Source organism: Fukomys damarensis, unplaced genomic scaffold (genome assembly GCF_012274545.1).
Source record: "Fukomys damarensis isolate Sample0158 unplaced genomic scaffold, DMR_v1.0_HiC HiC_scaffold_22, whole genome shotgun sequence".
NCBI lineage: Eukaryota > Metazoa > Chordata > Mammalia > Rodentia > Bathyergidae > Fukomys > Fukomys damarensis.
This window is the reverse complement of record NW_022900934.1, coordinates 10,848,208-10,871,102: the sequence shown is the minus strand read 5'-3', so window position 1 is coordinate 10,871,102 and position 22,895 is coordinate 10,848,208. Positions and strand designations below refer to the sequence as shown.

The 22,895-nt window shown below is 43.2% G+C and overlaps 1 protein-coding gene across 5 annotated transcripts in view; it reads left to right on the top strand.

The window, feature by feature from the left end:
- Ptpn1 (protein tyrosine phosphatase non-receptor type 1) overlaps positions 1–22,895 on the top strand; it is a 63,223-nt gene that overhangs the window by 20,993 nt on the left and 19,335 nt on the right. The window contains exon 1 of one of the 5 annotated variants that reach the window (XM_010618226.3): positions 22,391–22,614. The exons of the other annotated variants lie outside the window; for them this stretch is intronic. The gene's annotated coding sequence lies outside the window, so the exon portion shown is untranslated. Of the gene's footprint in view, positions 1–22,390; positions 22,615–22,895 lie in introns of those variants that run through there. 5 annotated transcript variants of the gene reach the window in all.

The following is a 22,895-nucleotide window of genomic DNA, read 5'->3' as shown; positions in this document are numbered from 1 at the left end:
TAGCTCAATGGTTTTGCTGCCTGCCTCGCAAGCACAAGGTCCTGAGTTCGATCTCCAGCACCCCGCCAAATTGATTTCTGCAGGCTTCTTGCTGCTTTTGTTTGGAAGATGTGTTTTGTAATGTAGAAGATTGCTTTATTTGTCCTGTTACCTTGATATTTGTTTTTATACCACAAAGCATTTTCCCCTGTATTGAGAAATCCATTGAATGATTTTAAAGTCAGCGTACAATTATGTTTACAATATTTGTTATCCACCCTGGGTTGTACTTCCTCACTTGACCCTAGCCTCCATCGATTACCAAATCTCCTATCTAACCTTATTCTTAAAATGGATACCCCATCCTCCTCCCTTTACCCTCTTCCGTAGTAAATCTCCCCCTCATCTCTGGCTGTCAAAGTTGACTTGAAGCCAACCGTGGTGGCACACATGTGTAACCCCAGCACTCTAGGAGGCTGAGGCAGGAGGATCACAAATTTGGGTCCAACCTGGGCAACTTAACAAGACCTTGTTTGAGTATGAAAAATAAGAAAGGCTAGGAATGTGACTTAGTGTGAAGGGCCTGGGTTCAATCCCCAGCACCACAAATCTGTAAATAACGTCACCTTGAACCAGTTCAAGCTCTTCACGTCCGTCTTCTCGTGGGAGGAGATGTGGTATGACACTGTCCTACTCGACGGTTCCAGTGACTTCTCGAGCCCCGAGTGTCCCCACGCCCCTGGCACAGATGCCTCGTGCCTGCCTGCATGAAGGCCTTGACCTGCTTTCCTGGCAGCCTCGGCCCCGCCCGCCGCACACACTCCTGATGCGCCTTCTGCCTCAGCCTCCGACCTCGGCCGCCTTTCCATGAGCGTGCGCCCCCCACCCTGCCCAGAGCTGTCTTCTCTGCTAGATCTTCCCCGCTTTGTTGCATCAGTATTCTTTCTGTGTCACCTCCTTCAAAGTTGTCAAGAGACTTTGCCCTAACCCACCTAGGAGAGCTGGGATTTTTGTTAAAACAAATCACCAGGGGACTATACCGACTTCTTATATGTAAAATGGAGTTTGCTGCCTGCTGTTCCTTTTGAACACATAATGGCATTTTATGTGAATGAACGTTTTCATCCTGCTGTTTAGATACTACTTTCTTCTTAGCTCTCCCTATGGGAGTCGGGATTGTCCTTTCCGTCTTTGTGTCCTTTGCTCTTGATACACCTGCTGCCTGGCCTGGTTGCCCTGTGGTTTCTCCACACACAGAGACATCCTGCACGAAATGATGCCAACTGTGTCCTCTCCCATGTCCCCCACCCCGAAAAGGAAGAGAGAAATTCCTTCAGCTCCCACCCTGCCCATATCACCACAGCCGATGTCCTTTGGGGAAAAGGGACGGCTACAGGTGACCGGAGAAGTTAGGTTCAGATCTGGGTTTGAAATAGCTGTCAAGAGCCCGGATGCTGGCAGTTGAGGGTGTTTTTCCCTACAATTCGGAGTCTGTACCTCTGTAGCGCATTGTAGAAGTTAGTTGCTATGGAAGATGGACCACCTCTATCAATCCCTCAAAAGTGGTTGTGGAATTAAATAAAGTGCATCGGGGCCTCAGCACTTACTAGCACCTTACCTAATACTTATTCTTGAGCAGGAGCTCTCCTCCCCACAGAGCATGGTGACATGATCTGTAAATTCCGTAACAGGTGGCCCTCAAGTCATTCGGGCTGTTGGTGACTGCAGTTGTTTGGCAGTGTCTCGTGTGTAGTCACAGGAGGGAGACCAGCGTGCTGCAGTCACACATACAAGGGTTTCGGTCGCCAAGGAGGTCTTGTGGAAGAAGAAAAGGTCCCAGGAGAGTGTTTCAGAAGGGGCTCAGAACTCCCTTTAAGGGGCCACTGAGCACCACAGCAGGGCCCGAAAGACAAGTGGCTTTGCAGGTTTACAGAGCACAGGGAGGGTCTGCAGGTCTCCAGAGCGCAAGGCCTCTGACATAACCACTCCACAAGTTAATTATTCACCGGTGAAGTTCAGTGCCTCCCCTGGAGGTTTTTGTTTGTTTTTTTGTTTTTTTTGTTTTTTCAATTTTTAAATGTTTTTCTTTTCCTTTTTTCCCATTCTTATCTTCTTTGCAGTACTGAGGATTGAACCTAGGGCCTTCACACGACATCACCACCTACATCCTGGACCCTTTTTTATTTTGAGACAAGGTCTTACTAAATTGCCTGGGTTGGGATTGAATTTGCAGTCCTCTGGCCTCAGCCTCCCAGAGGGTTAGGATAATAGGTATGTGCCACTGTGCTTGGCTTTAAGGAATTTTCTTGTATCAGAATCTGATGATTTGTTGAATCGTCCTGTATTTTTACTCCTATTCCTTGAGACTTTATAAAATAAAATATTTTTATTTGTACCAAGTCTTGATTATATCCTTTTTTCTAATCTCATATTGTGTCTCATGTTTATTGTAGAAAAGAAAAAATATTTTTCCTTGTTCTTATCACTACCATATAAGCACTATAAACATTTTGGTCTGTATCCTGACATTCACAGGTTTTTAATTGAAATGGTTATTGAGATCGTTGCAGTCAGAAGAAATACCCCGCTCAATCTCGTGTGTGCTTCGTCTCCCACCCCTGCAGAACCGTAGTGCAAGATCACAGCCAGGGTATCGACACTGATAGATCTGAGCCTCTTCACTTATCCTGGTTTACTGTGCCCACATGAGTGTGTGGTGTCTGTTTTCAGTAGTCTCTGGTATAAGTAAGGCTATTTTAATGTGATTTAATTGTAGTAGTTTGAAAAGATTCTGTTCTCAAAGAGCATCTCTTCCCCTAAACATGTCTCTGTCATCCAAGTGCTTTCCACTAAACCCGTTTAAGACAACATTTATGTGGGGGCCAGGGATTTAGCTCAGTGGTTCCACCACCTGCCTTGCAAGCGCAAGGACCGGAGTTTGAACCCTGGTACCCCCCCCCAAGACAACATTTACATGTAAGAGAAGTGATGAGATCGAAAACAGAATTGTCCATCTGAATATACTTTTTTTCCAGCCTGCTGATTGCTTAAAGATAGTTGATCCTGCTTTCGGATTCCAGTCTGGCCACTGAAAGGTCCTTTGACTGGCTTCTGGCCCTGCTGGTCTCTACCCAAGGGAGAACCATCTAGTGACGTTCAAAATGGACTGAAATATCAACGATGTGTGACAAGGCCTGACAATGATAGCAATGGCGAATTGCCTGTAATTCAAACAGAGTAGAGTAAGTATGAGAATAAACAAAGGGAAAGTACCACTGACAAAGGAAGCTTTGAGATCTTGCTCTTCCTCCTGAGTGGCTGTGTTCTCAGGTGATAACATTGTCTCATTCTGCTGACTGCCCCTCTGTAGGACAAATAACCAAGAAGATATTTGCCCCCCTGTTGCTGCATATGTGGTCAGGTGATTTATACTTCTGGTTTCCGGGGTTGCTTGAATTTTCTAATTGGAAGTATAGTGCCTTTATAATAAGAAACATCCCCAATTTTCAGTTGGAGGATATGGAAGGGAAAGAAACAGTAGATCTGAAAAGTAAAAGGGAAGCTGTTTTACAGTACATAATAGAAGCTGAGAAAGCAGGAAGAGCACAGGAGAGACACTGGTTGTCAGGTTGCGTGGGGTGGCTGGAAGTGCATCCATGTTGGCTGGAAAATGTCAAAGGCAAGAGATCAAACAAAATGTGCTGGTCTCAGAAAGTTTAATATTTGTATATTTTCTCGTATACGAGAAACCCAATGTATAAAAATGGAGATAACAGGAAACTAGAAGATAGAATTCTAAGATGGGGAAGGGGTTGGAGGGAATGGAAAGGGAGAAGTGTGTAATGGATGGAAAAGAAGCAGGATATATTCTATGCATATACCAGTTTCCCAAAATGAACCTCACTATTCTGTGTCACTGATGTGCAGTAATAACCACACACACACACACACACACACACACACACACACACACACGACCGGGGCTCCCTCTGAGCTAAAGAAAGGACATAGAAGAAAAACTAATTAGATATCTAGCTTTTATTGAACATTGCTTTGGTTTTTTTTTGTTTTTTGGTACTGGGGATCGAACTCGGGACCTTGCGCTTGTGAGGCAGGCGATGGAACCACTAAGCTAAATCCCCAGCCCTTGAACATTGCTTTGGAGAGTCTAGTTAAAGTAATAAGACAAGAAAGCTGGGAGAGAAAAAACTTCTGTTTGCCAGCTAATATACCTAGATGAAAGTAGGTTAAATGGATGGATAAGAAAATTATATTGGTACCCAGGCATGGTAGTGCATATCTGTAATTGCAGCACTCTGGAAGCTGAGGCAGGAGGATTGCTTCGAGTTTGAGGCCAGCCTGTACTACATAATGAGTTCAAGACCAACCTGAACTACATAGTGAGACCCTGTCTTACTTCCCGCTCCCCCCAAATTACAGGGTGATGTGCATAGTGTTATCCTTTCTGTATAAAACAAACCAGAAGAGCTCATTATTTATGCTTGTATGTTTTTGAAGAAAAAATAGGACAGCAGAAACTTTCTATTAACATTGTTATTTTAAGATTATATTTTGTGTGTTGTACATTGAGCGTGTTATTTTTCAATTTCCAAGGAGGAATTTTATAAGTGATGGAATCTTTTGGTAACCTCTGAGCCAGCCTGAGTACTTGTATAGCAAGTGCTTGGCTTAAACAAAACTGTCTTGGCATTGGCCATTTTGGGTCACTCTCCTCCCATCAGTACCTAGTTCTTTCATGACGTAGTTTCAAATCTTCTTTTTTTAAATTCAGAGAAGTCTTGAATTAGTTGTCACTTTGGTGTTACATTGCTTCAGTTCCCTGTTTGGGAACTCAGCCTATTATGTGTATGTTTGATCTTCTTTGCCTATCAACTGTTGCTTTCACTTCCACTCATTTTTTAAAAAAAATCTTCATTCATTTGTTTTTTCATAGAATTTTAAACTATAGGAAAACCAGGAGTATAAGGAACCAATTTCTTTTACTTAAGAGATTTCCCATTTTTCTGTTTCTTTTAAGGCATTAAATTTTGGTTTATTTGCTCTCATCCTCCTTGTTCTCATTTCTGAAAGTATTTTTCTCATTTTTAATGTTTCACTAATTTCTGTTCCTGTCTTTAAATCTTTCTTTTACCAATCACTTTAATTCTTTGATTTCTCATTCTGATTTAGGTTGTTTTTCTATAGCTTCTATCATTTTCTTAATTTCTTTTTGCTGTTTGATTTTTTTTCATCACACACACACATATATAAAATCATTACTTTCAATAATTATCAGTTGTGGACATCTCTAGCTTTCTTTTCTGTTTTATAGGGATATTGTTTTTCCTTTGTTCTCTTTCTTATAATGTGTGGATCTCAGCTACTCCTCTTCTGCTGCCCATTTTTAAGTGAAGAGTTCCCCAGAAGTTTTAGGAAGGAAAGGGTGGGTCAAGATGGATATTACAGCCCAGGACCTGAAATTCCGTCTTCAGTGACTTTGTGACTTTAAAACGGCCTTGCCCTGCGTAAGATCTGCCTTGTCCCACTCCTATCCCATCTTTTATCTCAGCGAGTTCCCCCTCCTGTGCTGCTTCTTTTTGTTTATCTTGCTCATTCTTTTGCGCTCCCGTTTCTTTTCAGCACAGAGCTGTGTCCTAGCCTGGCATTTCCGTCGCTGTTATGAGAGTCCTGGGGGGCACAGGCCCTACAGTGCCTTGGGCAAGGTCCCAAGCTGCCACCACTGCCACCATCTTCTCAGGACCATAAAGCCAGAGTGATCACTCCAGACGTATGTGATTGTCGCATTTCCCTGCTTAAGACTTTTTAAGGCTTTCCTTTGAGAACTTTGAAATATACAGAAGTAAAGAGCTTTAGTGTAATATCCTCATAATATACATATGTATGTATACACACACACATAAATTCATTACTTTCAATAATTATGAGCTCATGGTCCACCTTTTTTCATATGTACCCTCCACACACCTATTGCCCTCTCCTAGTATCATAACAAGTGCTTTTTTTTAAAAAACAAAAAATTGAGTGCTGTGGATCAGAGGGACCAGCCAGTTTCTAGTGTTGGATTCGGGGAAGAAGACAAAATATCACGGACAGAGATGCTACCGTCCAGCGTCTGGGCCAAGATGCATCGGCCTGGAGATGCAGTCGGAGTCCACTTCCGGGAGCCGATCGGTGGAGAGCCGCCTTCTGTGCCGGAGGAGCTGAAGAGACCGCGCCTGCGTTGCTTAGCAGCATTCACTGCGGGAGTCCTGGCTGGGCCCTTGTGTCCTGCGCTGGTCAGTCAGCTGCGCTCCAGGCTCCCCTGTTGTCCCAGCCGCGGTATAGAGGGAGGCTGTGGGGAGCCTAGATCCCGTGTCACAGAACGTGGCCTCCTCCAGGAATGTGCCACATCAGAAAAGGATGTTGCCTACGGGGAGTAGAGGGGAAGAGGCGCATTCACACCCAGCCATCCCCCCCCCCATCTCACAGCAGGAAATTACTCAGGGCCCAATGACCCATAGGCTTGCTGTTGGAGAGGTCAGAGAGCAGAGCTCTCACAGCGGGTGTGGTACTTTCTTACCCAGTTATTAATTTGTTTTCCACCGCCGTCCTCAATCCAAACCCACAGCGTTCACTCCCTTCTTCCCGACCTGTTCAGCTCATTCAGTGACTCCCGACCGTCAGCAGGGATTGTGCACCTGTGAACCTGCTAGACCTTCAAGGGTCTGCTCCTCTGAGCGGTGTGGAAGGCTCGTTTCTCTCTCTCTGGAAAGTGTCTCCAGCCCTCTGCAGCAGCAGCTAGGAGCTCAGCAGGGCCGCCGGTGCAAGCTTGCTCTTCTCTCTCACCTTCTTTGTTGATGACAAGAGAGAGCTCGCGAGAGAGCCGGGCAGCAGGCCTCAGTTTGTGCTTATACATAGTACATACCTCCTCCTCCCTGGTGCTCCTTGCTGGGGCTTCCTTTTAAGCAGCAGCGCCGGAACAGATGAGAGGAAACAGCTTGGACAGAGCTGTGTGATCTGTTTCCTCCCATTGATGCCAACCAAGTCTGCAAGGACAGGCGACTGTCACTACTGACTCTAAGCTCGCCCTTTCTGTTGCCCTAGATGGGACTCCTCCAGGCTACTTCTGAATTCGCTGCTTTCGTGTTTTCTAACCAACCTTGATGCCTTTCCCTTCTTCCTGTAGAACAGACTGCCTCTCTGATCAGAGCTTCCTACTCAACACTGTCTGGTTGTGGCCACAGCCATTCCCCCCCGCCCCCTCCCCAGATGGGAGCTCGTTGAGGACGGGGACCCTCATGTAACCACCTGCCATCAACACCTGGCGCACCTGGAAGGGGCTGCAGGCTTCATGATCCGCCATGGTCTTGATTCTGTTGGTGATCCTCGAAACCTGGCTTTGGTGTCTTACTATCATCTATCTTAAAGATGTACTTGCGTGGTAAAACCAGTTACTTCCAAGAGTTTCGTGTTCTGGCCTTTTAGCTATCCTGTCCTCTAGTAAATATATATTAGTGAAATTTTATACTATTTGTTTTGCGTAATCTTGCGAAAATTGTTTAGCACAACAGAAAAATACATCTATTTTTTTTTCTTTTTTTTTGAGACAGGGTCTTCACTATGTAGTTGAGACTGACCTGGAACTCACTACGTAGCCCAGGCTGGTCTTGAACAATTCTCCTGCCTCAGCCTCTTGAGTGCTGAGATTACAGGCATGCGCCACCATGCCCGGCAGAAAAATGCTTTTTAATAGTGATTTTATTTCAAGTTTATGAATTGCTGCTGCATGAAATGTGACTACATTTAGAGTTTCTAAAGTTTGTTCTTCCTGCTTCTAGGGATTTATTTTCTTGCTAGTCTGACTTGGATGTTGTCATTCCACGAGCCTTGGAGGTACATAGCTGATTTGTAATAACTTTAGAGGATATCACCTCTGCTGCAGCTGTTTGGAGGCCTAAGTTATTTGTGTAACAGTAGTGACCCCAGCTCTGTATCTAGTTATATGTGTATGGATTTTGGTTCCTCTGTAATTTGAGTGTGGCGTTGAGATATTGAACAAACCCTCTTAAAGGAAGGATTTAGCATCCGTCAGCTTTCACAAGCTTCCTAAAATTGATCGTATGTTATTAGCAAAGGTTTTATTGTAGATAAAATGTGCTTTTTGTGTGTTCAGCTCTAAGAAGGCAGATAACCAAAAGATAAGCAGCTGTTGCCCGAGGGGTGTGACTTGACTAGAGCGGGTGCAGAGCGAGAACCCTAAAACTCCCATTTTACCAAACGTGTCGAGGAGGTGGTAAGGCCTGCTAACCTGTTCAGATTTAGCTGTTTTATGCTGCATATTATTTGAAGTAGTTACTCTGAATGTAGCTTTTTAATTAAACATACTTAATAAAATTTGCTTTACCTGTATTTAGAACTGTTTTTTTTCTTCAAATTAAAAATCTGCTATGAACATAGTGAACAAAAATGACTTAATGTTTTAACTGTTTTCTTGTATTTTGCCGCAAGTTTATACACAGAGCAATATATGCCAGACAAATATGGGAAACCAGTATCTGTGCCAGAGCCATTCTGCCCATTCGTTCCTTAGGGAGGAAGAACAGAGTAATAGAGTTCATTTTAAGGTAGTACTATTGTAAATTAAAGAAATTTCCCTACACGTTAATCCCTTGTGTTTCCCTTGATGAGTTTGCTAAATATGTGTGAAGAATGAAGCAGCCTGTGTCACCTTGAGAAACAAGTCCAACTAATTGCAAGGGTCTGTCTGTCTCCGAAAAGTAGTGACTTGTGCATTCTGAACCCAGAACGGCCAGATGCAGCTGCATTTTGTTACTGTTGGAATCCAAAGAGAGGGAAGAGGATGTGGCCTTTGGAGCTACTATAATACACAAATGGGTGACAGAGAATATGGCAGAGCCATTCAGCTGACCAGACCATGGCACCTGTTCTCAGAATAGTTCGAGAAGCAAGCTGGGCATGGTGGTGCACGCCTGTCATCCCAGCACTCAGGAGGCTGAGGCAGGAGGATCGCCTGAGTTCAAGACCAGCCTGGGCTACGTAGTGAGTTCTAGGTCATTCTCAGCTACATAGTGAGACCCTGTCTTAAAAAAAAAAAAAAGTCTAAATACGTGGCATGGATCTATTAAAAATTAAATCATTAAGAACACGTATATCTTACACAGTATCATCTGTATTATTTTATTAGACACTTAAAAGTAGATTAATCAACTTATAAAGTTAAATGTATAGAAAATATCTTGGGACAAAAAAAAAACAACAAGGTAATGTAAGAAAATGTATTTATGAACTTGGAAATAGGCCATGTTTCTTAAATGTGATACCTCCAAAAAGCTATCAGAAAAGATTGATAATTTGAACAACATTTAAATTAAGCCCGGTTCATCAGAAGACACCATTAACATTCATTAGGTTATTTGTAGAAGCAGTCACGGATTTTTCTGCCCCATCTACAAGCTCCTTTCCAGAGGCGGAACCTCTTCTGCGTCTTTCATTTGTGCTTGGCCACGTGATTTGCTTGGCCAGAGGAATGGTGGTGATCAGTACTGGAGCACTGGCTTGCGTCCTTGTCCCTGTGGCATATTCTGTGGTTGTGGCCTGTGAACAAGTCCGCACTGGCCTGTTGGAGGGTGAGCAGCACGAGGCCCAGTTACCAAGCATCAGATATATAGGGGGCTCTTGGGCCACCAGCTGGTCACCAGTGCCAGCGTGAGCCCAGCCAACATTACATCCAGGTAGCAGCCACCCCACCTAAACAGCCCGAGGCTGTCAGATCATGAGCAAATAAGTAGCCACTGTGTTTTAGAATAGTTTGATACACAATAAAAGCTGATATACTAAGATACTTGCAATATATATGACAAGCAAAGGACTTACGCCCAGAATACTTAAGGAAATTGTGTATCCTTAAGAAAAATTCAGACAACCTAATTGAAACGTTGGGCAAAGGTTGCATACTGTATGATTCCAACTATATGACCTTCTGGAAAAGGCAAAGTCACAGGCAATCAAAAAGATCCCAGGCCATGAGCTTGGAGGGAGGGTGGAGTGCATGGAGCACAGGGGTCTTCAGATTGTATGCGTGCAACCCGGTACCATGGCTCTTAGGCACGATGCAGTGCCGGAGACCTTCATTTACTCCCCAGGAGGAAGCAGGGAGAGGCCTCCGACCTGTTGATTCTGCTTTACGAGAGTGAGGGCTCCCTGGCTCGAGAGGGCGGGGTGGGTTTAGGTCCCCTGTCCGCCTGCTCCAGACACGCTGTTCCGCTGTGTTCCTCGTCCTCTGTAACTTTGCTGCACAGTCACGATCTGTCTGTGGGGGCTGCCTGTGGCCGCACCTCCTCCGAGCCTGTTGGGCTGGCTGGTTCTCTGGACTGCAGGCTCCGCTGTGGCAGAGCTTGTCGGCCCTGCTTATCCTCATGTCCTCGGCGCAGTTAGTGTTCGCATGGATGGAAGGGGCTCAGACCTCGACTCCAACCTGCGTCCGTAACCTGTGTGCACAGAATCCCTTGGCAGAGCTCGGTCACCTGCTTCCTCTCTTGCCCACACTGTGGTTTCACAGAAGAACCGTCACCTCCAGTGCTTCTGGTCATGCCTGTCTTTTTGTCCCCTCTTCACTCTGGGTCTCTCAAATGGTGTAAAGCAAAGTACACCCACCTAAAAGGTACTTTATAAACTCATTAGTTAATGATAATAGTACCTCTGCCTTTTCCTTGGTTCTTGTTAGCAGGAGCTTGAACTGCGCTTGGAAAACGAAAGAAATTCTTAACCAAAGCCATTTTCATTTCGACATTCTGTTTTCCTCCCATTTACACTGCTAAGTTAGACAGAAAAGTATTTTCTAAGGATGCTTGGAGAATCATTGCATGGCTTTCTGTGCTGCCTTCCTCCCTCCCTGGGACCTTGGAGGGAGGAAACTGGTAGTTTGGTTCCGGTAAGGGAAGCTGTGAGCCTTCCACTTTCAGATGTGTGTTATTAGGCAACTACCCGCCGTCCGTCCGTCAGCTGCTGGCCTCTGCCCTCCAGGGAGAGCGAGAGGCCCGGGGCCGAGAGTCTTCAGCTGTCCTTATGGGCAGAAGGTGAACAAAACAGAAGTGAAAGTAGATTTAATTTTTTTAGACTGTCCTCTTACAGGAATAGTTTTGTGGTTCTCAGCATTTAAAAAGATACTGGTTCCAATATGTTTTATTGACATCAATTACCGTAAGTCTGATTCATTTTCTGCCTATTGATTTTTTTCCCCAAGGTGAAATTCGTGACATTTAACAGAAAACATAAGCAATTTTTTTTCCAAACAGACACCACTCGGGACTGTAAAAATAAGGTTTAAAAGGACATTTGTGAAAGCACTTTTATATCTCTTTGCTCATGATTCCATCCTAATTTTCTGTATATAATATGAACGAAGGCTCCAGTGGCTTACTATACTGAACTCAGCATGCCATTTCTGAATTCTAGCTTTCGACCCTGCAGTGTTCTTTTTAAGGCAGGGTGCTCCATTTCAGACCAGTCACTTACTGCAGCTGGAAGGCAGTCTGCAGTTCTACGCCAGACCTGGGGGATCAGCAAACCTATTAACGTAATTATGGAAAGCAGCTTGGGTTTGTAAGTGACTTAGGGTCCCCACCAAGGACAGTGGTCCCCCTTTTTATATTTTTAAGGATTTTGCATTTTGGGTGGCTGTATAACCACAGCGTTTTTAAAAAATTAAGTGATTGACCATATTAAAGCTCTATTAAGTTTCTGAATAACATTACAACTTCCTATAAAGCTTCTTTATCTTTGTTATCCGGAGCTTTGTTCCTCCCCTCACGTGTCCTGGCGCAGGTGTATGTCCAGGTTGGGCTGAAGCTGTCTGTCCTGTCTCTAAACTGCTCCCTTGAGTTTCCTGCTTCTCCATGCTACTGCCCGGGTTCCCTCCTCTGCAGTTTTCTAATCCTCTGACTGTATTCATCATCCAGCTTATGAGGTCTGTCGAGCTTTTTAAAAATGTTCAGTGATCATCACTTTCATGACTAAGATTTCCTATTTGTTCTGTCTCCTCGTTCTGGTTTTATTTCTTCCTCCTTTTTATTCTTAATATCTTTTCCTGCATGATTTGTTCATTCATCCTTGATCTTAAATATATTTATCTTTATAATCCCTGACAGGCAGTACAATAAACTTTGTGTGGAGTGGATTTATGTTCTAGTTGACTTGTTGGTTACCTCTTTTAGAACTAGTTGTCTTCTGTTTTTGATACCCTACTTGTAGGTCATTTCTCATTTGTTCTTGTTGGTTTTTTAACCTAGCTGTGCCTTTGTGGTTTTTCCTAAACTTAATGATCATTCTTTATGTTTAGGGCAGAGAGTGTTCATCAGAGCATGAAAACTGGCCCTGCTGTCACCCCCAGAAGTTCCCCTTGCCAGCTCTGTGAAGGACACTCCACACCCTCATTCCTGCCCTCATCCCGGCTTGTGAGGAAATTTGTAAAGTGACTTGATTTTTCTTCCATGCGCATAATTGTTCTGTTAGTGATTTGTGGGTCTGTTTTCACTTACCCTTAGCCCAGACCACCGTGCAGCAGGACCCAGCACCTGGAGCTCGTAGGGATGGTGATTGCGTGCTGGGTGATTGAAAAATATGGTGAATGTTAAAAAAAAAAAAAGACTTTACTCCAGTAAAATACACAGTGCCAAGCATGATGTGATAGTGAGTTCTGAGTGTGTGTGTGGGGGGTGGTGTTTAAGGGGAATTAATGGCAGTGTATCATTTACTGTAATACATTTTTAAAGTTTAAACATTCATCGTACAGTTTGATTATTCCTTGCATATATTCTTCTGCCTTTCTAGGGCTGACCAGTTTTGATCCTCCCTCCTCCTCCTTTCAGTTACCATGTCAGATTCTTAGATGGTTGATTTACTTTGTAGCATCTATTTTTATTCAATACATAGTCATTTAAAATTTATATCAAGACCTGCTTGGTATTGATTAGCTAAAATTTAAGCTTTTCCTTTACTATTTAAACATTGTAGTTTATCTTAAAATTTAATGATAATTGAACGTATTATTTCTTGTATATTGATTATAAATGCATAAATAAAATAAAAATATTTTCCTAAGGGTTTCACTTGCCTGCTTTTTGAGGTGCGGGGGATGGAAACCAGGGCCTCCCCATGTTCGGCAGCCACTTTACCATTGAGCTCCACCCCCAGCCCTATTCTGAAGTTTTTGTAGTAAGTTTTGTGTTCCATTAACTTATGTTAAAAGCATGCAGCGTTGCTTTTTATTTGAAAGATATTTAACATCTAATAATTTTATTTCTTAGAATATACTTTGTTACATGGAAATTTTATGCTCTCGTTTATGAGACTTATGATTAGCAAAATTTGTTCCCCACAGATTGCTCCGAAGATCTCATGTCCAAAATCTTAGGTGAGCCCCACACAAACCTCCATCCCTCTATGCGTCTCCTCATTCAGTGATGACTGCAAGAGTTCCAGGAAGCATGTGTCCTGCTGTTCACTCGCTGTTTTAAATTATTGCCTTTACTATACTTCTGCATTCCTTCAGTCTGTCTCTGCCTCTCCATTTCTGAGAATTAGTAGCTTCCCTAAAGTACTAGGCAACAATTTGAGCAAATCAGATTAGATAACCGCTTGTAGGAGAGGGGCCTTGGGGAGGTTCTTGGAAGATGCGGTAGGTGCTTAGGGACTGTGCAGTTCCCAAAATTCTAGCAACTAACAGGTAGCACTGGAGTTTTTTTCTTTCTTTAGACTTAAAGGCTACTTGTCAGGGTTTGTCAGAACCATTCATAAATTACCCTTTCTGCTTTGGATGTGTTGTAGTAACTATTTTGGCACTATCTTATCAGGACGCTGTGTGGGCCAATTGCAAAAACAAAACAAAAACTCAAAGAATTTCCATCTTGTAGCAGTTGAGAAAACAATTGGGATTCTGTCTTTACTCCCTTCTGTTCTGCGAAGTGAAGCTCGCTGGTCCACAGATAAGGAAAGGCTCAGCGTGTGCTGGGGCCTCCGGTCACTGAGTGGACAGTTATATCGAGTGCTCTCCTGGGTCTGTGCTAGGAGGTGTCAGGTAAGCAGCCCTAGGCCCTTTTTATCAGACTCCTGATGCTGGCAGGGACGCTCACTCTACCTTCTCCCTTAGCAAATTGTTATAAAATGAGTAATGCGTTTTACCGTGGAGCCAGTAACAGTCATTTCCCCCAGTTGCGAGAGCGGGGAGGAGGATGCTAAAGCCAAGATTGCGATGTTCCATTTAATGAAGTGCTCAATAAAACCACGAAAACAGTTCTACGAGTCGGGATTGGCTTTTATGTCTCTTATCTTTTTAAGAGAAAGAAACATCTCAAATCAAAACTTGTCAGCATTTTACCAAGTTTTAATTCTTGCCTAGTTGGATTTGGGAGATATTTGAGTAATAGATTGTGAGCTTTCATTTCAGAATAAATACAAAAAAATGGACTCACTTGGGCCTTAATGCATTGTTACCAGATTTTTATTACTTACAAAGCTGTGCCTTTGTACTTGCTGAGAGGGCATCTGTGATCTTATTAACTGAGGCTGGGAGGATGAGAAGTCAGGAACTGTGCCTTCAGAATTCTTAGCTAGCGTGGTTTCTGCCATACTTCCTTTCTTAGCTCTTAAGATCTGCAGCTCAGCAGATGCTTTGTTTAAACTTTATCAAGTATTTATGTACCTTTGTAGCCCACCTAAACCATAACTTTGGGAGAACTTGCTTTCTTTCTCGTTAGACAGTTCCCTTGGCTGTCTGAAGCCAACATAAAATAATACATGAAATCTGAGTCATTTACCTGTAAACTTTGGCCAAAGGTAAACTTGCTTCCAGAGCAGTGTCAGGATTACCAGAACACACATATTTGGCGTCTGTTACCAGGCATGTTCATCACATTTTGAAATCTACACTACGAAGGGCATGAAGGCTTTTGAAAACCAGTGAAGAAAGAGTAAGGAAAAAAGAGGTAAGGAATCGTGTATTTGGGGCCTGGGATTCAGCTCAGCAGTGCCACCACCTACCTTGCAAGACAAGGTCCCAAATTCGATCCCCAGTACCAAAAGAGAAAAAAAGAATTTTCATATTTGGCATATTTATTTCCTGCCAGCAGGATTTCTCATTTGGTGTAATCCAGCCCTGAAATGCTGGGATGTGCACTGAATGATTCCTGACATGTTCAGTGTTTTTGTTTATTGGACGCTTCTGGGAACCTGTTTCATGGCAAGTGCATTATTTCCTTTTTCGCTTGGCTCCTAATTTACCCATCAGTCTCATCATCAGTTTTAAGGCCTTCATTTCATTTCATTTTCTCCATGGAAGTGTTACACAGTAGATTAGAAATATTTACTTAATCTTTGGTCAGCATAATAAAAAACAATGCTCCAGGGATGTTTTATGCTTGCTCTGGAAGTCTAATTAAATTCATGCATCAGTTAAGAATTTGCCTTTTCTGTAGCCGTTGGAAAGTTAGCTACCTTTGGTACAGTTTGAGAATACAGAAATCTTGCTGTAAATCTGTAGAGTTTACTTATTGTCTTCTGGGCACTCATGCTAGTTACCTTTGATTGTTTCACTCCTTTGTTTTAAGACTCTGATCCTGGCATTTTGTATTACTAAATTACTAAATTGTCTAATTGTCCTCAGAGGATGCATGTACTTTCCATATGCCATTCTAAAGGAATTACCAAAAAGACAGTGACTCCTAGGGATTCAGAAACTGCCAGACAACATCTTTTGCCTGGATTGTAGCATTCGTTTCTGCATTCTTTCCTCCCTTCTACCACTGACCCCCTGCGGTCTTCTCTGCATAGAGCAGTGGGAGGGATCCTGCCACTGCACTCAGAAATCCTCCGCGACTTCCATTTGACTCAGATAAAAGCCGGAAAGCCCAGGATTGCTGCTAGGCTCCAACATGGTGTCCCTGGGCTCCAGGCTTATCCCTCTCTCCTGCAGAGTAGCTTCCTGTTCTTCTCTGACTGCCTGGAGTGTTTCCCCCACACAACCATCACCTCCACCCATCCTGGCTCCAGGGTCACTTAACCCAGAGGAAAACAATCTTCCTGACTCTCTCCCCACTTTTCTGCTTTATTTTTTTCAATTTAGCACTTAACTGACTGATGCATGCTTATTTATCACTCTTTCCTTTGTAGAAGGTCAGTTTTTATTTGCTTTATTTTATTTGGTTCTTTGCTGTTGCCCCAAGGTCCAGAACAATCCCGGACACACAGAGTGGGCCCTTAATATTTGTTGAGTAAGTGTTAGCGGTTTAAAGCCTAATGTTCCTTTCATGACTAACACTGAAAACTCTAGAGAGATATGAAAAGTATTACCTGGATAGACTGGAGGGACCGAAGATGAGCCCTGTGATTAACTTTCTGCCTGACAGTCGCCCAGGGTAGGAGGCAGATTGGAATTCAGAGAGGCCTTACTGGCCAGAATTTGCAGAATGCAGCACTGGAGGTGAAAGCTATGCCAAGTAAGAGTTCTAGAAATCTAGAAAGAGCGCGCATCTTGAGTCTGACTGAATACAGTGTGCATTTTAGGATTCTCACAAGTTCAAGGGCAGCCTAAGTTGCAGTGAGTTTAAGGCAAGCCTGAACTACACAGTGAGATGCTGTCTCAGCCAAAATACAAAACAGGTAAAATTCTATAATCCCAGATAAAGAAGTGTTGGAAAAAGTACAGTTCTCAGTATCCATTCAGGTTCATACCAGCCATAACGGAGAGTTCTTTGTAATATGTGTGTCATTCAGTAACAACATCCAAGAAAAATTATCAGATTCATAGCCAGGAGAAAAATCAGATAGCAGAAACAAATCTAGAAAACAAGATAGATTAGCAGATAAGGACATTAAAATAGCTAGTATAAACAGATCAATATGTTTAAAGATTTAAAGAAAACAATTTGAGAATAAATGGAAGAAAACTGAGCAGTACTTAAAGGGAAGAAAAATACGATATCTTACTTGGCATTTTCACTGAGTGGGAGTCATAGTTTAGGCAGTGCATAAAAACGACCTGTGACATCGAAGACGTACAAATGAGGGTCCCCAACAGGGGCGCAGAGGAGGGGAACGTGGGGATGGGGTGGGGGTCTCAGTGATGTGTGGACTGATGTTAAGACGTTAAAATCTGTGATTAACATAACCTGTATAATTAAAAGGTGTCCAAAGGAATAATGTCTACATTTCCCTCACAGGCAGTGAAAGCTATAAACATACAGACTCAAGAATTTCAGTGAACCCTAAGCAAAATAGAGAAAGGAAACCACAATAAAGCACAGCATAATCAAATTGCTGCAGACCAGTGATAAGAAGAGGGTCTTAAAAGCACCACAGGAAGGAAGTCATATATATTTGACATAGGGAAGCCAGGGTAAAAATAGCTCCAGCTTTGTATCCAATACTTCAAATGCAAAAACAGTGGAATGACATCTTGAAAATGCTGAAAAAAAAAAAAACCCATCACAAGTCTATCCAATGAAAAGCTTTTAAAAATGAAAGCAAACCATTTTTTTTGAGGAAGGAAAAAACCAGAATAGTTGTTTTGCCAGCAGGCTAGTAATACTAAAGGAAGTCCTTGAAGCAGAAAGGAAATGATAAAGATGAAAATTTAGATCTATGCAAATGCCTGAGCAGTGCTACCCAAGGGGCAGCGTGAAGTACACTTCCCTCACTTTACAAGTACAAGAGATAATAGTTTGAAGCAAAAATAAAAATATATCGTGAGCCGGGTGTGATGGTGCACGCCTGTAATCCCGGCACTTGGGAGGCTGAGGCAGGAGGATCGCTGTGAGTTTGAGACCAGCCTGGGCTACACAGTGCGTTCCAGGTCAGTCTCAACTACGTAGTGAGACCCTGTCTCAAAAAACAAAAACAAAACAAAATATATTGTGATTTTTTAACAAGTAAAACATAGCCGTAGCAGGAAGAATTAGTGGGAGGGAACAGAACACACTTTCCTTACCTTGTTCATGGGTGTGATTATTATCTGAAGGTGGACCATTAGGTATTAAATCTATTTTGTAAACCCTATTGAACTGCTTGAAATGTAAGAAAAAGTCTAACTGGGCCGGGGATTTAGCTCAGTAGTGCCGGTGCCTACCAAAAAAAAAAGAAAAAAAAAAAAAAAAAAAAAAAAAAATCACAAAAAAAAAAAAAAAAAAAAAAAAAAAAAAAAAAAGAAAGAAAGAAGAAAAGAAAAAGGCTAACTGCCACCAGTGAAGATAAGCTGTAATACAAAGAAAGGAAGGGAAGGTAGAAGCAAGGGAGAAGGGAAAAGAAGGCAGGAAAAAAGGAACAAAGATCAAATGGGCCAAATACAAAACAACTAAACAGTTAGCAAAATGGTAAATTTAAATCCAGCTGTGTCAATGACTGTATTAAATGCGAAAGATCTAAATAACTGAATTAAAGAATGAGGATTGTAAAATTAGACATAAGCATGACCAAACTATATGCTATGAGAATGTCACTTTGAAAGTAATTTATTGGTTAAGTCTAGGTATAAGGATAAAGAAGATAAATCACAGGTACTCTGATCAAGAAAGGTGAACAGCTGCTCTGTTTCTCTCACAGTAGATTCTTAGATAAAGGGAGAGGTTTCATGACGATGAGAAGGGCTCGGTTCCTAAAGCAGACATGCAGTCCTAAACATTCACCTCACCTCACAGCAAAACTTCCAAGTAAGTGAAGCGGAAACCAGCAGGACGACGGGAAGGAAAGTCCAGCACTGGTAATGAAATGGGTCTCGACGTGCTTCTCTCAGCAGTCAATAAAACGATGTTGGTGAGACTTGGTGGGCTTAATACCATCACCCTGCTTCTTAACCTGACATTGAGAAAGCACTCAAACAACGCTTTTTAAATTGCACTTCGAAATATTTAAACATAGACCATATTGTGTATCATGAAACCAATCTCAATAAAGATATTAATGCTTTCTTTTTAGAGCACTTCTGTGTTTATAGAAGTCTTAATAAATTTTAAAGGATGGCTCTGAGCAAATAAAATTTTATGACCCACCATAATTCAATTAGAAATCAATCACATTATCTAGGAAATACTCCAAATATTTAGAAATTGGTATACTTCTAGATAACCTTAAACCCCCCCCCACACGCACGCACAAATAGAATACATTTTGAAGTAAATGGAAATCAACTGGTAGGATGCAGCCAAAGCAATGTTAGAGGAAATTTTATAGTACTAAATATTTATACTTTTAAAAAAAAGTGGAGCCAGTGATTTAGCTCAGTGGTTCCACTGTCTGCCTTGCAAGCGCAAGGTTCCAAGTTTGATCCCCGGTACTAAAAACAAACGAACAAAAAACAAAGTTCTGATATCTAGGCTTTTATCTTGAGAGATTAGAAAAAATCAAATCCACAGATAAGAAGGGAAGAAATTATAAAGATATGGGTCGAAATCTGTGAAACACAAAGCAGATAAGAAAATCAGCCAGTAAAGATCAGTAAAACTGATTAATCTCTAGCTGAACTGGTCAAGGAAGAAAAGACACCAATTATCAGCTTTATCTGTAGGAAAGAAGGGAACCCCCCCATCGTAAGGAGTATTAAGAACAGCTTTGTGAAAACAGATTGGGCTCCATGACTGTGAACCACCTGATGGGCACAAAGCAGGTCCGTGTTTGCTTTGGCGACAGCCAGGGCAGGGGTTTGTTGATGGGGACAGCAGCACTCGGGAGCTTGCTGGGGTGATAGACATGGTTGCGCTGATTATTAGGTGGGTAAAACATTGCTTAAAATTCACCAAACTCAACACTTACAGTGTGGCTGTTTTTAATACGTAAATCATACTTCAGAGTTAGTGAGGAAAACTTAGGATCTGTGCATTAGGGTGAGGGAGGGTAGGGGTGTGGGGGAAAAATGAGAACCAAGACCTGTCACGGAAAGGTACACGATCCCAGTGATGACTGTAACTGTACTGTCTACCTAAAAAGCACCAATAAACTCAGTGGGGGAAAAAAAAGATCTGTGCGTTTTATGAGTATAATTGCAAAATCTATTTTAAAATTAATATGTGAACACCTCTTACTTGCCCAGGATCTTTATTAAATGACATCTCCAAAATGCCCTCCCACCCGCAAGAAAAATACATACTAATAACCCCCGTCTGAATGAAGTCAGCTGTGACTCTGTGGGTGTTTGGCTTCCTTTGCTCGGAGCGCACATTGTTTCTCCTGGGACTTCTCTCCCCGTAGAGGATTTCTTCCATCTTCGTCTGGGCGCTTGGGACTCACCGGATTATTTCACTTTACGGGAGAACTTTGTACCTGTGGCTAAATGCTTCCAAGAATAAGTAGAAAAACACTGAGACTTAGATTTATTTCCCCTCTGTCTCTCCACGCTGGGTCTGTAGCATTTCCCTGCTCGCTTCCCCTCGTCCATAAATGATGGGTCAGATGTTTGCCTGCTGGGTTAATTTGTTTGATCTAAGTCTATGTTGATGTGCTTTTAAGTTATTAGCTAGACTCTAATAGAAGTCAGAAACCCCTGCCTGCCATTTTATACTTTTATAAATAAATAAGTAGAGCAGCAGAATGTGGGTGTGCGTGCGTGTGTGGCACCAGGGATCGAACTCAGGACCTTGAGCTTGGGAGGCAGGTGCGGCACCACTGAGACAAATCCCCAGCCTTCTTTTCTGCTTTTTTAAATCTTAAGTTGAATATCCTCATGGCTCAGGAAGTCAAGTAATTTCATAACAGTGTTGCCGTGAAATCCAGCTGTTTGCTGCCTTCTACCTCAGGCCATTTCCCCAAACTTTGTTCTCCTCACAGACAGCCATCTTCTTGAAGCGGTGCTAATTCTAGCTTTTATAGATCCATGTTTCCAAATGTCTATCTTTTGATTCATTAAACGTTTCCTGTATTTAGTAATAGATTTCATTTTCTTCACCAGCCAACTCTTTGCTGTCAGCCCTTCTGCTCCCTTCCCCAGTTCTTCTACGCTGTTTGATTAAATCAGCATTTGTTGTTTACTTGCCTGTATACATAGTCACGGATAGTGTACTGTGTTTCCTTTTCAGAATTTTTCCCTCTTAATAACTGCCTTTTTTCCTTCATACAGTTTCTGTATACCTGTTTATGATTCTTGCATACCTTCTTATAAGCCTCTTAGAACAAATTTCTACAAGGTCAGTGTGCACTGTCCAAAAATATATATAATGCATCCCACGTTTGTCATTTAACCTTTCCTTGTAGCCACCATAGAGCAAAAAGAAACAGATGAAATTAATGTTACATCTTATTTAACCCAATTTGTTCAAATTGTTATTTTGACAAATACCAGTCCTTGAAAACCATGACAACTTCACTCTCTTCTCGTGGTGCCGACTCTCCCGACTCTGCTGTGGCTCTCACACTTGGAGAGCGTCCTCATCTCTTTACACACCAGCCCCATGTGCCCGCTGAGCTGGACAGAGCTCAGGCGCGTGTCAGGTGCCGCCTGGTTCGCGCACACGACCTCCATCCACCTGTAGCCCTGCCGCTCTGACTGCCCCTTAGACCCGCTGCCGGCCTTCCTGAACATGAGGGCTTCTCATTCACAGTTAGAGTGAGGAAGAGGGCTCGTTGCAGACACTGATCTCTAGAGTCACGCTGCAGGGGACCTGTCAGGTTCCACAAATGTTGTAGCAGTTGCCTTTGCCTCCATTCTCATGTCGCATCTTTTCTGTTCCCTGTTCCCATGCGTCCTCTTGCAGAGCCTGGGTTGTTTTTTCCCTCAGGTGAAAGACATGCTAAAGTGAGGGAGCGTGGACGGTAGGGTTTGTGAGACTGGGCGGCAGGAGGTGTTTTCACTGTCCCTTCTCGCTTGATGCCTGTTCCGCAGGGTGTAGAACTCTAGTCTGGAAGTCATTTTCCTTCAGAATCTTTAGTATGGGGGGGGTACCGGGGATTGAACTCAGGTGCTTGCAGTTGTGAGGCAGGTGGCAGAACACTGAGCGAAATCCCCAGCCCTTTCTTCGGAATCTTGAAGGCAGTGCTCCCTTGCTGGCCAGTGTCTGGTGCGGTTCTTATAAAGTTCGAAACCATTATACTCACCTTTTCCTTTGAAAGTGAACTGCTTGTCATCACAGAAACATAGGAAGCCTGGGAGTCCCTGTGGGCAGTGTGTACATAGCAGAGCCGCTTACACCCTGGTTTTGGTGCAGTGTTTACACTTTCTGCTGTGCCATCTTGCAGTCCAGTCCAGAGACCTTTTGATTTACTTTTTCCAAAGAGTAGCTCTCCAGATTTCTGCAGAAGTGTGAGTTGGCTCCGCAGTTGGGAGGGGCGGGGTATCTGGCCCTCCTCAGCCGCACACACCCACGGAGTCTCCCACCCCTCCTTCCGTTTCGGAGCTGCTTCCGGAGCCCCGGAGGCCTCTGGCCTGGACGTGTGGGGCAGTTCTTGGCTTTCCCTCCACGGATTGGAGCTGGCCTGCCGAACTAACTACTAAACAGCCTGATTTCCGGCCTCCAGAATCTCTTCTCCTATTCTCCCCTTGTGGATTTGTCTTTTTTTAATTTTTATTTTAAGTTGTGGTGAGATTGATGAAACAAAATTTACCATTGCAACCATTTTTAGATACACAGTTTAGTGTCGGTAAGTACATTCTGCTCTGTTCCATGTGCTTGTCTGGTGATAATGACAGATTTCGTGTAGGGATTGTTGCAGGAGTGTCGGGCTGTTTGAGGAGAGAGCAGAGGCAGGCGCGGGGCTCCACGGTGGGATTTGTTTCCCTCCTGGGAGAGCAGTTGGATAGTGTGTTGGCATAAACGGCCCCCGAAGGTTGCAGTTGGAGCTCTCGGGCCTGCCCACCCATGTCCTCCCGCCATCTGCCGTTCCTCCCGCTGCCCACTCACTGTTCCTGGCTCATGACGGCT